Consider the following 15,936-nt stretch of genomic DNA (forward strand, 5'->3'; position numbering starts at 1 on the left):
TTTAATGCAAAAACAAACATCCACAGGGCTAAACAAGGTTTGCAAGATAGGCAAGAACAACCACACCACACACACACATCCAACAAAGACATTTATTTAACACACACCAAAAAGTGAAATACCCCCCAGAAAATACATTTTGCAATTCAATCCAATGCCTCCCATGCCTAAATGATATTTAAATTCAACAGACACCACAGAGACAGTTGTTTCATGCACCTATAAGCAGCTCTGGACCTACTGGCTACCCACTATAAATTAAAATAAACTGATGAAAAGTAAAATAAAATGTAGTTGCAACTTGCAATACCCCAATCAAACAAACAACACCAATTCTCCGACTTACTTGTAAAATCTCAAATCCTATAATGTATGATGCAGCAGACACAAAGAGTGAGCCTTCCAGCTCCAAATCCAAATGAAAAGTAAACAGGACATGGACAACGCACTGGGAAGAGCCTGCTGGACAGGAACAGGAAGTTAGATACTCTAGGGCACTTCCTTCCCCTTACAAAAATAAATAAAGAAAGAAAAAGGACTCCTTGCACAAATAAGTACAGCCAAATGTCAATCTGAGGAGTTGTTTCATCCAAATCGTCATTTTCGAGAAGGTTTTATGCTGCTTGAGAGATATTCTTTTCCAGATAGCAATTTCTGTATGTTCGGCATCGCGAGCTTCGACGAACTTCTGCCAGATGTCCGATGGCACGTCCGAATGACGTGTTCATGATTGCACACTCTCGCTGGATAAAGCGGCCAGCTACCAAAATCTCGTGGCGCACGCAAACAGATAGGAAATCTCGTCCGCGATTGCAGGGATCCTGGTAAGTCGCTGCAGCTTGAGCAAAAACACATTTTGAAAGCGCGAACAAGAAAAAAACTCCGCCACACTGCGGAGTTTTCGGTAACTCCACGTTCTATGCGGAACGCGGAGTTGCAAAAAAGCTGCAAACTCTGCGAGCGGAGCAGATTTTAACGCCCAGGGCTACTTGAAAGTTGCCATCTTTCGATCGGGTAATTACTCTGCAAGGCAATATTCAACAGTGCTGTAGAGGAACACATCTAAAGGTTTAAAAGGGGTATTTATAATATTAACCCCATCGCCGCGGGCTAATTCCCCCGCGACGCAGAGGGCCGCGCGTGGCGCCGCGGTGCTGATGACGAGCTCGGCTAGTCATGCAGCACGGTGGCGCTGTGATGATGACGAGCTGAGCTCGTCATGGCCACTCCACCTCAATGGAACGCACAGCACAGCGGGGTAATTATCCCCGCGTAGGCGTTCCGCGGAGGTCATGACGAGCTCAGCTCATCATCAGCACAGCGCCACCGTGCTGCATGACGAGCTGAGGTCATCATCAGCACGCAAGAGGTTAAAGCAGAGATTGACCTTACATAAGGGTAAATAGACATTTATAGCCATAAAAGTGGATTCTTTGGCACACACGATCATAAGTGAGGGATTTTAACTGAAGAACTTGCTGCTCAAAGCTGCTGAGGTCGAAAACATTCCAGGTATATAGAATGCCAGGTTGGATTATTTCTCCAGACTAATATTATCTTATTATAAGAAGGGTGGAGAAAAAAACTTAAATGATCACAGGGTTGCTCTTATTGAGGATCCTATCAAGGATGTAGACCAAGACTATAATTGAGTTTACTTGTTGTACAAATAAATGGAGGATATGGTTTTGACAGAAGCATTTCATTGTTATTTGAAATGGACTGTATTCAATTTTCTCACAGACCCTGACAAAGATGTTGTGTTAAAATGTTTAAGCTTGCGCTTCATAGGGAGGATCCGCCTATATCAATTTACAGCGGTGTTCAATTGTTTAAGAATAGGACATTTTTACAAAAAAACAGGATTGTTCAGAAATTAACTCTGCTGTATGCACTACATGTCAATGGGTATCATTCAATTGATAGTTGAAGATATTCATATGGCGTTAGTTTCTGTCTTCAATGCCAAGGAATAATGCAAGCAAAAAGAACAGGCAAAATGAAGTTGAGCCTCAATCACCTTCCTATACAATAGAAGCAGACATGGCTGTATCCATTGTACTGAGCACAGCTATAGCAAGTACCCTCCCGAGACCTTGGGAGCAATGTAACACAATGACTAATGCAGTAGATGCCTTGCATAGACTAAACAGAATTCTAGGAATAGAATCAGCATTCCAAACAGAAGACCTTCTGGTTTAATCATCCAAGGATTTTAAAAAAGATTCTATGTCAAGACAATCATATGGGACATCAACATGTTCTTGTAAATCATACATTTTAAGAATTCTATCCATTACTAAAACTGCTTAATCTTCTGCCTAGATTTGGGAAAAGTATAAGGAGCCAGGCCCATTGTAACTGTGCACCGACGGAGAACCAAATTTTACAGGTTTAGTAAATTATCGGGCAAGAAAAGGCAAATCTTGGGGCGTAATGCAGTACATTTTGTGATAGTATTACCTTATTATTTTGTGATTTGCCATCTGGGCAAAGTTTTCACCTCATTAGGTACTAGTCTGATACCCAAATACAATAATAAGTATCAGAACGATCAGTCAACATTTGCAAAGGGCCTTCCTCTGCACGTGAACATGTGTTACTGCCTTTTTACCAACTTTTGATCTGTTTGAGCTAGAAACTTTTTTTTGTTCAAATCTGCAGATTATGCAGCAAATTATGGATTATGCATCAACAGCAAACAAATTCACAATTGTGTGGAAAAAGCCACAGCTTCAAATTGCATAATTTAAATGCCTCGGTCCAGGCAGAATATCTACTCTTAAATAAAATTATAAGAAAATGCATCTGTGTCATTTTCAACAAATTACGAATACTTAGCCTCTTTGCTAGAGAAGCATGATCTAAGGTTAATTTTATACTACTGCATCATTCTCTGTTTCTATCAATACACACAGAAATTATGGCGATAATTAAAGGAAGCCTGCAAAACACTTGTTTAAGGAGTGATGCCCTAGTCATGCTTATAAAGATTAGGATAAACTTCCCTTTTCTTCACACCCATTGAGTCTGGATAAGCGAGAGAACATGACACGCTGAGTACAAAAGAGTAAGATTATACTATAGTCCATATCTTATAATGTTGCATAGTGGTCATCAAATTTGACACAGAGGCCAGTGTTCATCTAATACGGATCAACTTTGGCAACAACCTGATCTAAAGAAAGTAGCAAACATCCTCAGCCCAAAGGCACTAGTGGGATTAACTGTTGCCGACATGGTGCACTACGCTGATCTGCTTTGAGGATTGCTCTCCTGCAAAGAGAACAAGCCAAAGCATTTAAATCCCATAAAATGCTACATCAAGAATGCTCTTTTGAGGTGTGATTTTCAAAACAGTCTGTAAACTCAAAGTTTAAATAAAACGCAACAAAAAAAGAAATGAAAAATGTCATGGACTGGACACCAAGGGGTCTATTCCGATGTCGGATGGACCGGAGTCTGTCCGAAATTGCTCAGGAACTGGAACCGAACGACCTCCTGTCGTCGGTTCCAGCTCTGGAAGTAGGATGCGACCGAACCCTGTTCGGTCGCATGTCTATTCTTTTCAATGGGAGCATGCATTCTGAATGGAATGCATGCTCTCATTGAAAAGAGCAGAGGTGCAGTTCATCCTTGCACCCGTGTCTGGCACCTCAAGGTGCCTGCCACTGGGTGCAGGGATCAAGGGGGGGGGCATCATTCGGCGGCCTTGCACCCATGGGGACCCTGCTGGGGACCCCGAAAGCTGTTTCCAAATGCTTTTCTGTGCCGTAAAGGCCAGCCCAAAAAGGCAGTGGGAAACTGCCATCGTAATTCCTCGGCTGGAAAGAGCCAACCGGGAAATTACTGCAGGGTAAACCGAATCGGATTTCCTTCCGACCGAGCCCATCGGAATGGCTCAGTCAGAAGGGAATACGAACAACAGAACGAACAGCAGAGTATGATGCAGGCAGGCACTCTTCCTGCCAGTATCGGAATCGGTCTCTAATAAGGTCTATGAAGTGCCCTTGTAGAATGCCCAAGGAAAGGGTGACTTCTCCTTGAATCATAGTGCCACCAAAATAAAATATATGAAAGGAGTTCAATGTCTCCTTTAGAGGCTCACATGCCAAAGTCTTCCTACCATCAGGAAGGTGAAAAGAGTTAGACTATAGCAAGAAAAGAATCCAGAAATGAACAATCCATCCTGATACATCAAAAAATTAGGGTGAAAAATAGTAGAGTCAAGTATCGCAACTAAGTATTTCAGAGCAAACACTCTGCGATGGAGCAAAACACTCTGCGATGCATCTTCCTCTCAAAAGCCTCTTTTATATATGCTTCAGACCCGAACTGGGATTGAGGAAAAGACTCTGCACCATCTTGGACTGGAAAACTCTGATAACCTCCAGGAGGACAGACCGCCATAATTGGAAAGGGTTATTTATAAGGATTGTTTCCATTCCCATCTTTGAAGCTCATGCAGTTTGATGAACTATAAAGAAGAAGCCTGCACAGTAAGCAGACCCCTAACACCCCAGCACTGCCCTTCTTCACGTTACTAGTGGAAAACTCCATCACAGTCTAACACAAAAACCAAAACTGAATAAATAATTTACGAAATTGTATCCAAGTAGATGGCAATTTGGCCACATTTCATCCCTTTAGTCTGCCCTTTCTCCCTTAAACTATCTATCTCTAGTTCTGTTCAGCCAGCCCAATCTCAGCTCTCATGTATTTAGTTGCAGCAATATATGTGAAATGAACACTATAATTTGATTTTTGTTGCATGCATGGCCTTATCAAATGAACAATGAGTCTCCATCGGAGGCTAGTGGCAGCTTTATGGATCTAAATGGGAAAGAGACTGGACTGCTATTCACAAAATGTCTTCAAGGAGTTAACTGGTGGGCCATCTCTGGGCAGACAGCTGCTTATTCTGATGATGTTCCTGTGATAGAGATGTATCTTCTTCTGTATAATGGACGTGTAAGGAAACAAACATATTATATTTTACAGGATTATATGTAAAGCTTCCGGTTTTATGGTATTTTTTTTTTTTTTTTACATTTCCGTCCATATTTATTTTTTGCTGATTATATCTGTATTTATCCATATTTATTTGGAGTTTTGTTGAAAAATGAAGCGGAAATTAGTATATTTCCACATTTATTTAACCAATAGATATGCACTCATGCTCGAATGCCTGCCAGGTTTAAGTGCTGTGAACACCCGCAGATGATAAATCAAGGCGCATATTTATATAATTATATATTATATTTATTATATTTATTCGGCCTCCCTGCTCCTCTTGCACCTCGTATCGTGGTGCAAGAGGAGCAGGGAGGCCGAATTGATGCAAAAAGAGTTGGTGAATTGAGAAAGACCGCTCTAATGAATGATTGAGGGACACAACAGAAGCATTGTCAAATCCAGTCATGCGCAGTTCCCTAGGCTGATTCCCTGCTTTTAAGGAGAGAACTTCGAAATCCTAAGAAAACGGTAGCTCCTTTGCCCTCTAAATAAAAGAACTCATCAAAAACTTAAGGTATCTGTGTCGCAAGAGGTAATTCTATCTTGCCCCATGAAAAATTACACCCAAATAGAAGAAGGTGTCCAGAAGGCTAATGAAAAGCCCCTCGAATTGATAATAGAGGAACATATTCCAAATATAATGAAAAGTTTTTATTAGTGAGAACCTTGTCCTGATGAAGGTGTAAATAAAAAAAAACGAAACGCTGCGTCGACAACTTGTTTATAATGTGTCCTTTGTGAAATTGTCCTTTTATTTGTTTTTGGACAAACTGTATTTTATTATTATTGATGTGTATCAACACATTTTTTAAATGTTATCAAGTGGCCCTGTAATCAGCAAGTTATATCTTGTACTGTATGGAATAAAATGTATTAATTTGATATAATCATTTTGTTTGTTGGTATATTTTGAGGAATTTATAATGTGGTTTATTTTTGTAAGGGTCTTATGAGTTATTAAGGTACACAAGTAACACCCGATTGTGTGGTATTATTAGGGATTTGTTCATTCTCTTTGGAAGGCCTGGTAGCCACTCCAGCATCAGTGCTCCTAAGCTAACACTCCTCTAAATGAAATAGAGTCTTTCTCTCCAGACTGCTCAGATCCCTGCAGTGCTATCCGACCAAAGCATTCTTCACCACAACACGCGGGCCATAATAATAACTTGTTTTTGCATAATAATAACAATAATAACTTCTTTTTATACACTTATAATGCACTTCAGCCATCTGTGAAAGCTGTAAATAACATACATGAAAATTACCCAACTTAGTGCTTAATTTACCGATCTCAGAAGGATGGAATGATAAGTCTTTTTTTGACCAAAGAATATTTCTATATAAAAGTCCACATTTGTAAAGCGCACAATCACCCGTAAGGGAATCTAGGCGCTGGGGGCCGACGGGAAGATTAAGCAAGCTATTGCCCAGAGTCACATGGTGCTGGGCTAACCTGCCGCCGGAGCCGGGGATCGAACCGTGGTCCCCAGATTCCAGCGTCAGTCGCCCTGGCCGCGGCGCCACACCTCTGTACTGAAAAGAAAATACATACGTCCACTCCGACTCGATCTCGGGTAGCTTCCTGTAGGCAGCAATTACACCAACAGCTAATTCCAAATGCTTCTCGTCCTCCAGTAACTCAACCACTTTGTCTGAATCAAGACAGGTGAATAACACCATGGAGCCGTAGGACATAACTTTATCGTCCTTGTGCTTTAAGCAGGCCCTTCAAAAGAAAGCAAGAGGAGAGGTAAAGACATATTACAAACGGCATAAAACTCATGCAAAGGTGCATTTTAGAGAATACATAGGCATTTACTCATAAACATAGACCTTTGTCAGCAGTAAAGTTAAAGAGGTTTCAGATTCGGTAATGCATTTTCTTATTCGGTCTTCCAAATTTTTTTCTGTATGGATTGTGTATGACTTCTTCACAACATTTATGACGTGAACCTTGTTAGCTATTTAATTGTTTTAAGATCTAACATTCTGTTTTGAATTTAAATCAGATGGATGTTTTCACAAGGAGGACGAATGGTGAGACAGCCTTACTACGCCGTGTTCCTCCAGAGAACAGTCTCTGGTCGGCAGAGAAGATGGACGCCCCAGGCTCCTGGTCCCCTGAAGAACCACATAGCTCATGCAACGTGGGTGTCAGATGACGACAATGAGGCTGGCAGTATTAGATTCCCGCCTGGAGTTAATATGACCTATTGGTTCCCATTGGCCATGGTCGCGCCAAGTAGAATGGGAACAACAGGGCATGGAAATCACAGAGAGGAACCACAGGGGCTTACAGGTTTTGAATGCCACGCCCACTTCCCCATACAAATAGAAGGCGACGTAATATTTGATGACCTTGAGGGGAGGAGTTCCTTCTCCATGGAAGGCAAGCAGCTGCCGGGCCAAGACGATCGCCTATCTAGATGTACCTAAGTGTACTTAGCATGTGAGTAGGTGTAAAGCCAAGAATCCCTATAGGTTTGGTTTAACCCCATTACCTGAAGAGTAAGAGAATGCAGGACTCCGTCCTGGTCTCGAGTTGGACTCCCCGCAAGGGTTGTTTAGACCGCTATCAGCTGAAGCGTCTGCATGCAGGAGCCTCAGCGTCTCTGGTCAGTGTGTCGGCTTGGAAATCTTGGTTCCCTCTAGCCTACCCTAGCAAGAGGTGCTGTATTTACACAGAAAGTATCTAAGGTTCCTTTGTCCCTTGTTTCTTTTATTAGCCATTGTTGGGTATGAGAATGACGTATGAGATGAACTGTGTACGTAGATATGGGGAGGAAAGTGGTGTAGCCCCAGCATAGTTTCCAAGAACCCTCTTGAATATTCATTCATACTGTAACAGTCTAAAGATGAAGTAATAGAACGCCATTGTTCAGGGAAACCCTCCTTCTATGCCCTGGCCTAGAACTAGGTAAAGGTTCATCCTAAAAGGCTTGTTACTTTGTAGCATAGGGGAGGTGATGTAGGTGAAAGGGTATGATGCTACCCGGGCCTATATTAGGGTACCTATATAAAACAGAACACTGCATATACGGATGGCAGACATACCAGCATTCTAGCATGCATAACATAATACAAAAGATTACAACACACAAGGACATGCAGGACCTGGAAGAAACACTTGCACAAGCCACAACACACACCCCCCTTTAAAATGAGAAAACTAAACAGATAGCAGGAACAAAACCTAACCGCATAACCCGCCCCCGAATACAAAAAACTAACTTACATCCTTCCACAATAAAGTCTTTTAACCGTTTGGGTGGACGTCTGATTCTCTTATTCTCTGTGCCCACTTCCCTATCTAAATAAGATTCAATCTCCTCTTGAACCACACCAGCATTACTCTGCAATTCATCTTGGTTACCTATTGGAAGGGAGGTACTTGTTTCTGCAGAATCACTTGTAGATGGAACATTTGTTCCAGGGTCCTTAGAGATACTTGACGAGGCAATTTCCAACTCATGCGAATTAGAAAAACTGACTCCATTTTTTGCCCCCTCCTGCACCTCAGATTCATTTCCAACTTCATCCATGTCCCACAAGTTTACATTACTTCTGTTGAGACCTTCCTTACTCCACACATCTCTGTTGCCACTTGTTTTAGATTCCACACTTTACCATTACTGAGGTGTACGGAATTATGCAAAACTTCCACTACTTTCTCTGGTTCATACAATTTACTATTGCCTTTTATTACAAATACAGGATTCTTTATGCAAATCCAATCTCCAACCCTGATGTTTGCCTGCTTGGTACCATTTTAAATATCATAATACACCTTACTCTTCAATCGTCCTTTGGCAATGGTGTCCCTAACTGTTTCAATTGACCAAGGTTCCATACATTCACCAAACAACCAACCTGGGTTGGACTTTGTCCTGGGGTTCCTCCCTCTCATTATTACAAATGGATGCAACACTGTAGCGTCATTTCTGGGGACTCCGTAGGCCCACAAGGCTTTCATTAATAGAACCACCCAAGTGGGCAGAGAGCACCAACGTGGTGGACGTTCAAAGAGAGGCTCCGTCCCGGCCTAATGAAATCCTGCGATTCTCCGAGGGCCGGCTGGTTCCGCAGCTACCCAGCGGAGAATTACCTCTGACAAAAACATTAAGCGGTGAAAGGGGTGAAGATAGGTGCCCCCGGAGACTGGCGGAGTTTGAGGGGAGGATCGATGGCAAAGACGCGAGCTGTGTGTCCAGGAGAGGCGTAGCAGAAGGAGAGGGAGGCCTGCTCTTCGCGAGTTGCTGCCCGCCCTGAGTAGCTTGCTGAAGCCTGACGGCGGTGGTGGAGGTAACTGAGGGCTCAGGAGTAGCGGACCGTGTCCTGCGAGGCCCCGGGGCATGAGAGTCTGGCGCACGTGTCATGAAGAGCCGGGACTACGCATAGCAGTCGTGGGCCACCAGCAGCCTCCACACTGCGCCGCCGCCCTGGAATTGCAGATGCTGGGCCCCAGGCTGCACGGGCGGACAGAGAGGAGGGCCCAGGATCAGGGAGTCGCCACTCACCCTGCACGGCTGTCGGAAGCTAGACTGTGGCATGCGTAGAGCTTGGAGGCTCTGTTGGTGTACACCTTGACCTGTGACGCCCCGCGGCGGAAATGGCCAGGGTGGATGCCATGGCGGGCCCTGAAGAGAATTAACAACCGCAAAACTGCAAAGGCCTTTTGGCAGTGGCGAAGCAGAAGATACCTGGCCCGGGATCAAGAGGGAGGGCACCTGAGGGCCGACTGCCTGGTTTGGTCGGGATGAGCCGGCCCGGCGGGCCGCTGACTTAGAACCCTGCACAGACTCAGAAACTTCCAGAAGGTGAGGAGAACAGCGGGACTCAGGAAGAGGGTGGGGGAACGTGCCCACCCCTGGTGAGTGCCGGGTTTGGCTGACACCCATGCGGGAGATGGAGCCCCCATTGAGGCCCAAAACAAGCAGAGAGGCTCCCCTTAACCCCAGAGAGAATGTGGCACACGGGCCATAGGGTCTGGCTTGGGGAGGAAGCTCAGTGGGGCCTACATAAGAAAAAACTGGGAGAGCTGGACCCTCCTTGATAATATTTGAGAAGAGTGTATGCTCACACAGGAACATCCATAGGATCAGCGATCAGCAGCAATCTAGGAATACTCAGAACCCGGGACTCGTTCATAAAGCTGCTGTAGACGGAGGAAGAGATTGGGCCTGGGCACCACAGGACCACAGAGGCTAGCACAGTTAAGTAGAAGTCCACGTACACCCAACAGGACCGAAACTTGAAGGCTCTACCGACTCCGGAAACCAAAACGCATGTTGGACTCAACAGGCAGGCTTCACTTTGGAAGTCTGGATAATGAAAACCATTCAGGACTAGCAGGAAGTAATCGGGGGTTGCATACACATTACAACTTCGTTCTACCCTCCTTAGCTCCACAATGCGTATACAGAAAGTTACACGCTGTACAACAGAAGGGAGCCCTCCCCGCTGCCTGCAGAGAAGGAGGGTGGCAAGTCGGCAGATGCGGAGGCTTAGCTCCACCTGCAATTGGACAAAGTACTAGCGGCAACAGCTGACACTAAGGCGTCTCTACAGCAAGATATAGGAACGGTTTTGGTGGTCCTTTGTTTTTTTTCAGTGAATGTTTGTGTTTTTGGTAATTTTATTTAGCAAACTCCCCACTGCACATGGTCTTTGGATAAGAACTATTTTCGGAGGAAGCTTGTATGGTACTGCGGTGCTATGGGGGTTAAGCTGGAGCGATGGCTCCTACCGGTGTACCACAGTACGAAAAAGAAAAAAAAAGATTATTATACGGTCTGAGGGGAGGGTCTCTATAGGTCTCCCTCCTTCCACAAGTGCCTGGGGTCAGCATGCACCTATCCAGCCTACTTATACCGTATTTGTGAAATATTTTCAGCACACACAGACAGAATCCTGTTATGGCTGCCACAACATTTTATTCTGAGTTAAAGACCAGCAAATTACATCACTGTAGAGCGGGACTGGGCCCGGGGTACCAAAATGGCTGAAGAGAGAATAACATCCCCATGCCAGTCAGAGGTGCCCATTTGTTTACATTTTCTGGTACAAAACAACCAACTGTTCAGATATACCATTCAAGCCCAACCTGGTTACCTCTTAGTTAGATTTGGGGGTCTCTAGTTGGCACAGGTAGGTACTTGTGACAAATAGGGACCCTTGCCTCTAGTCAGTTTAAGGGGGTACAGTTCTAAAATAACCGTTGCTCCCCCCCTTGGTAGCTTGGCACGAGCAGACAGGCTTATCTCAGAGGCAGTGTGTAAAGCATTTGTAACCACATACAGTAACCCAGTGACAATACTACAGATGGACACCACACAGTTGTATATTAAAAATAAGTATTCTTTATATAGATTTAACACAAGACCATAAAAGACAAAAATACACTATACTATACTTAAGATGGTAGTTTTAGCTTAGTTCAGTTCAGTCCTTAAGATGCGACACTTTGCGTCAATGTACCTTAGGATGCGTTGCGCTTCCACAACAAGTAATGTCGCAGCGGTGCAAAGAAATAAAGACGTGAAGATCTTCCAGATGCGGCACCCTTCTCCAAGGATGCGAGGAGTCTTGGTTCGATGCGTCAGCTGCAGCAGCGACACCCTTCTTCAGCAATGCGACGGTAACAGCCTTGGCTGCGGCACTGTTCTCCGACGTTGCGAGGAGCTTCCGCACAATGCGACAACTACAGCGCCGACATCCACGATGCGACGGCAGCAGCTCCGACGGCGACACGCTTCTCCCTTGTTGTGAGACTCTTTTCCTGATGCTGTGCAATATGACAGCTACAGTGGCGACACCCTCCCTTGGACTTGCGACGGCAGCAGCAGCGACGGCTACACACTTTCTCTTCGTTGCAAGATGCTTCTCTTGATGCGGTGCAATACGACAGCTACAGCGCCGACATTCATGATGCGACGGCAGCAGCAGCGACGGCGACGCGCTTCTTCCTCGTTGAGTCCCCCTTCCAGCTCCTTGCGACACGCAGTCCCTCAGAAGCAGCAGCAGGCACTTCCAAAGAACTCTGGGGAGCTGGGGTTTGAAGTCTGTTGTCCCTGAGACTTCAGCAGGAGGCAGGCCCTGTTCCAAGCCCTTGGAGATCCTTTACAAGTTGAAAATAAAGCACACAAAGTTCTTTCTCCTTTCTTTGGCAGTCAGGCAACCACTGCAGGCCAATCCCCCAAGCAGCACTTCAGCTTAGGGATAGTCTATCCTCAGTTTCTTCAGGTTCCTCTCCTCAGCAAAGGTTTCTTCTTGTAGTCCAAAGGTGATCTAATTTCTTAGGATCAGGGTGCCAATATTTATACCCCAAACTCCTTTGTCCTCGGAGGGCAGAGGGGCCTTTGCCCAGTCCAAACCAGTTCTGGAGCACTCTGTTGACAAGACTCCTTCTTTCATTTCACAGTACAGTGCAGAAACATCAGACGCCCCACAGGAGGTGGAGCCAGCATTGTGGAGGGAAAAAACAGCCCTGGAGCACTTTGTTGACATGATTCCTTCTCTTCTTTCACAGTGCAGGGCAGAGACATCAGACGCACCACAGGGAGTGGAGCCAGCACTGTGGGGGGAAGGCACAGACCTATTCAGGTCCCAGTTGCAACTCCTCCCTCCCATCTAGATGCAGATCTCTCTATTCACCACTGGGCGGACTCACTCTGTCTCCTGGAATCCCCCAGCCCTGTCACTCAAACTCCAGACAAGGAATATACAACCTAGCAGAGGCAGGCTTTGGATAGTTAGACAAGAAAATACCTACTTTCTAAAAGTGGTAGTTTCAAACACAGAATGTTAAAACCAACTTCACTAAAAGATGTATTTTATCATTCGGAGTTCAGGCATACTACACTCGAATTTATACCATGTTCCCTGAGTCAGTGAGGATTATAAGAATGTAATAATCGACCTGCCCATTCTGGCCTATGGAGAACAGATAGCCTTGCAATAGTGAACAACGAAAATGGCTATAATTCACTATTAGGACATGCCACACACACCAGGGCATGTCCTACCTTACACTTACAATGCACCCTGCCCTTCGGCCTACCATAGGAGTGTCTGATATGAAGAAAAGGGAAGGTTTTGGGACTGGCAAGTGGGTGCACTTGCCCAATCAGCAATGACAGTACCAGACTGCACACAGGCTCTGCAATGGCAGACCTTAGACGCATTTTACAAGGCTGCTTCTGTGGGTGGCACAACCAGTGCTGCATGCCCACCAGCAGGATTTGGATTTACACGCCCTGGGCACTCCTGGTGCACTGTACTAGGGTCTGACAAGTAAACTCAATAGCCAATCATGGAATCACCAATTAATACATTCATTTACAGTAGGGAGGACTTGCACTGTGGCACTGGACAGCAGTGGCACAGTGCCCAAAGCATCTAACACCAGCAAAAACACAGGAGGTAACAGCAAAAATGGAAGGGAGACCCACACCAATGGTGCCAGGTCTAACACTCTTTAAATGTGAATTTTTCGAATATGGTTCAACAGATCTACATGAAGTCACAAAAAGCTTGATTTCGGAGTAAAGGTTTAACTTTTTGCTAAATTTAGTCTAATTCCCCTCAGCCGGTTTTCTGGATTGAACAGTAAAGTTTACGGGAATTAACATGGGGAATGAACATTGGGACCCTCCTTTTTGTAGCCTCCTCTTGACAGATGGGATAGAACATTCTCTGAAGGAGCTAAGGTGGATGAAGTTTAAAAAAAAACAACGGTGCCAAAGTAATTTGCAAAACAAAAATGCTGTTCCTATCTGACCAAGGTGACTTGATCGCCAAAACTTGCTGGGTTGATTCATCCACTTACACAAATACAACTTTGGATGCATTAACAAAGCAAGCCATTTTTTGAGTGCGCATGATTTCTTTTCGTCACCATGAAAGGAGTAGCTTTTGATATGAATACGAAGCCCACTCTCGTATGCACAGCACGAGGGTGAGGGGTCTCAGTGAGGACTTGTGGTATATATATATTTATATTTATATATGTATATATATATATATGCAGGAAAACGCCATTCACCATGTCCCCTATTCCCGCGGAGACCAAATAACGTAGAGTGAAACCACCATTTCGTGCTGAGATCCTTAGTGCTTTATTCGTGCAAAATCAAGCCAGCAATCTGCCATGACGCGTTTCGCCTCCAAAAAAGGCTTGATCACATGAATATACATATATATATATACATATATATATATATATATATATATATATATATATATTCACTGAAAAAACCATAGGTTTCACACCCGTTATAGTTAGCTGGACATTTTACTCATACAAAACCATTGAAATTCCCCCGTTATAGTTAGTTGTACTCACTATAACTCGCGCGCCCGCAATCCACTGCTGATGATGTCACATATTACATCATTCATGACATGGTGAGTGACATCACTGATGACATCACTAATGACATCACTGATGACATCATCCATGTGACAATGAAATACACCTCATCACACACTAGTATAATATTTTTCACTCACTGTAAAATAGAAAGTGCCCTTTTTCAAACCATTGACACATCAATAGTATTTTCTAAACATCCACTCAGTGAATCATAGATCTATACGCACATCTAATCACTTAGCTATAAATTCAGTGTTATATGCAGTGAATAATTAACAGAACACTAACAAATATACTTATACACCTATTTCAACATTACACACCAGCACACATTGTATTCACTTATAAATACATCGTATTTACTTATGCAAACAATGGATCATACTTACATTTACTCACCTACACACTTCTACAAACACCAGTACCAGTACCAGCTTGATGCTGGTACTGCCCAAGAGGCACTCCTGCCCCATCAACCTCCATCCCCTCCCACACAAAAAAAACTTTGCAAAGGCTGTGCTGATGTCCTGGGGTGTTGTCACACCCCATTAATTAACACAGACTGCTTCAAGCCTCCAAAGACCAGCTGGAAACCCAGTGAGCACAGGGGGTTCTAGCTCACCTTGGCTGCCTCCGTGTGATACTGAATCTTCACTGGGTGAATGTGGGAAGGGAGCGGATATCAGGTGGAGGGCTAAGGAGACATTATCCATAAAGACCTGGAGAGGGATGCTCACCTTCTCTGCCTGTCTGACCCACAGTGACACTTGGGTCCCCTCCGGCAGCTAACAGGTGGGCCAGCCCCCTGACCTGCCGCCTACCTGGGAAAGGGCAGAGTGCCCAGTGGCAGGCCGGGGCCAGCTTTGAGTGGGAGGGATGCAATACCGGTTCAACACCTTCCAAGCCACTGCAGCCGCTCGTACAGGGAGGCCTGGCTTAGCTCCTCGTTTGTCTGTGTATCCCTTGTTGCTAATGTGTACAGTGGAGACAGGAGGCTCGGCAATCAACGTGGTTTTCGCATTGGTCCACGAAACAGGCCAATGCCCGTCTACAGGTGCTTCTCTCTGATATTTGAGTTCTTTTAATAGAGAGAACTCGTGGAAAGCCACGTGGCGCAGATCCTGGGATATGTGTGATATCACATTCTTTTCTCAAACAGGAAAAAAACAAAGGCGTTATTCTCAGTTTTTTGTGTCACAAAAATGATACCGTCGTACAGCAAACAACGAATAAAGAGTAGATATACGAAGCCTCCAATGACCCTCACCGCAGGGCATGCGAGCTTCAGTTCAAGTTTAGAAATAAGAAGCTAAATTCCGGGGGAGAGAATGGGTAGAGGGGGCGAGACGTTGTGACCAAGATCACAAGTTCGCGCTATATAAAACTTTATAAATAAATAAATCACATCATGGGAAGTGACGGTGATGGCAATTAACGCACCGTCCAGTGCAGACCCAGCCAGTGAAGCATTGCAGGAAAAACAAGCGCGGTGCACACGCTCTGCAAGGAATGTGCGGTATGCAGCTGGCACCCGGCCGCGCTGCTGC

General features: G+C 44.7%; 1 pseudogene across 1 annotated transcript in view; it reads right to left on the bottom strand.

The window, feature by feature from the left end:
* LOC144762385 (ataxin-10-like) overlaps positions 1-15,936 on the bottom strand; it is a 463,805-nt pseudogene that overhangs the window by 151,882 nt on the left and 295,987 nt on the right. Inside the window, exon 5 of the transcript XR_013596083.1 lies at positions 6,569-6,742. The product of XR_013596083.1 is annotated as an ataxin-10-like (transcript). The remainder of the gene's footprint in view (positions 1-6,568; positions 6,743-15,936) is intronic.

The sequence above is a fragment of the Lissotriton helveticus genome, chromosome 1_1, assembly GCF_964261635.1.
Source record: "Lissotriton helveticus chromosome 1_1, aLisHel1.1, whole genome shotgun sequence".
In the NCBI taxonomy this organism is placed as follows: domain Eukaryota; kingdom Metazoa; phylum Chordata; class Amphibia; order Caudata; family Salamandridae; genus Lissotriton; species Lissotriton helveticus.